This window comes from Bison bison, unplaced genomic scaffold (genome assembly GCF_000754665.1).
Source record: "Bison bison bison isolate TAMUID 2011002044 unplaced genomic scaffold, Bison_UMD1.0 scf7180017864298, whole genome shotgun sequence".
Taxonomy (NCBI): Eukaryota; Metazoa; Chordata; class Mammalia; order Artiodactyla; family Bovidae; genus Bison; species Bison bison.
This window is the reverse complement of record NW_011494870.1, coordinates 1,607,427-1,609,228: the sequence shown is the minus strand read 5'-3', so window position 1 is coordinate 1,609,228 and position 1,802 is coordinate 1,607,427. Positions and strand designations below refer to the sequence as shown.

Sequence of the window (1,802 nt, the reverse complement as noted above, 5' to 3'; positions counted from 1 at the left end):
CTTGTAGGATGTCCTCCTTTTCTTGGTTTCAGAAATAGTTTTCCTTCAGTTGAACTCCCTGGGATGGATACTTGCTAAAGCCATGATTGTATGCAGGGCTATAGATAAAATGTGTCCTGAAATTTGTCCAATGGTACTTCTGTGAAATTATCTTTGAAGTTAATCATCCAGCATCATGCCTGAATAAAGACTTAAGAATAAAAATATGTCTCCGATCACTAATAACTATGATAATTGTGTTTTGAGCATGCATAGTGAATGTAATCTAAAGTCTATCTAGTTCTTTGCTCTCTTCTACAGAGTACAGATGCCATTGTCTGCCATACTGAGATTTATCTCTCTTCTTTGAGGAAGGCTCAAAGGATGTATAGTAAACATAGACTAGTTAAATTACGGAAAAGTTTTTTTTTCACCTACCTATAAGAAAGAGGGTAAGCAGAAACTACGTGGAGATTGGTGTCAGTCCTTCTAGAATAAGCCACCATGAGTTTCCTGTTGCTGCTTTCTGTGCAAAATCCATGAATGTCTTCTCTCCAGCATATATAAAAGGTCAAACATGTATTGATTTCTGCTTCCACCCATGAAAGATAAACAGCTGCAGCAATTTCCCTCCCACAGTAAACAACTAGAAAACTGAATAAATTACATTAAATAACTGTTTTCAGGCATTGGACCTAGCCAACTCAGGACAGCAATCCCTGAGAAAAGGAAGATGAATAAGATGAGCCTAACGATTATACCACCTTACTGACTGAAGAGTGTTTCTGACCACAGTACAGAGTGGGAATCCAAAGGAGCCTAGGGTTCTCAATGAGTTGAGGAAACAGAGGTGGCTAGAATTTGTGAGTCTGTCTCAGAAAGGAGAAAACTGTACAGAGAGCAAGTTCCCCTTGAAGCCTTAGATAACTGCTACTGATCTGTGAACAAGGAAGAGAAATTTACCTGACGCCAGAGTAAGAACGATGGGAAAGCAGTAGGAAGAACAATGTCCAGAGCTCATATGAGCCAGAAGCAGTTCACTCTTGAACCAGCTAGAACTGAAAGACACTGTGATACATGAAGCACTGATAGACCCCTCAGAAAAGTATCATCTTAGTTGTAGAGATAAAAACACTAGACTAAAGGTCACTTAAGATCACCCTAACAAAGCTTGAAAACAGCTTTCAAAAACATCTAATGGGTTCAAATTAATTTAGCTATGTACTAAAGCAAAACCCAATAGTCTCTGAAGGAATACAATATAAACCAATAACATAAAATTTACAATATACAAAAATTAACTGCATTTTCCTACCAGCAATGAATAATTAAAAATTTAAATTAATATACACCTTCATAAGTCAAATACTACCGTTATAAAAAAGTAAAGAATATTTTGAGATATATTTTAAAATACATGTAAGTTCTATTCACTAAAAACTATAAAATATTGCTGAAAGAAATTAAAGAAAACTAAAATAAATGGAGAGCTATACCATATTCTTATATCAGAAGTCTTAATATTGTTAAAATGTCTGTTGTCCCCAAATTGATATACAGATGCAATGCAATCCCAAAGTGCCAGCTGGCTGTATTGTAGAAACTGACATTGTGATTTTAAAATTCTTATATAAATGCAAAGAATAAGCAAAATAATTTTTAAAAGAACTAAATTTGGGAGGTGAAAGAGAGGTTCAGGAGGGAGAGGACATACATACACCTATGGCTAATTCATGTTTATGTATGGCAGAAATCAAACCAATATTGTAAAGCAATTATCAATCAATAAAAAATAAATACAACTAAAAAAAGAACAAAATTAT

At 34.5% G+C, this 1,802-nt stretch overlaps 1 pseudogene; it reads right to left on the bottom strand.

Moving 5' to 3' along the window:
* Window positions 1-265: 265 nt before the first annotated feature.
* LOC104996791 lies at window positions 266-485 on the bottom strand (annotated as a pseudogene).
* Between the last annotated feature and the right edge of the window lie 1,317 nt (window positions 486-1,802).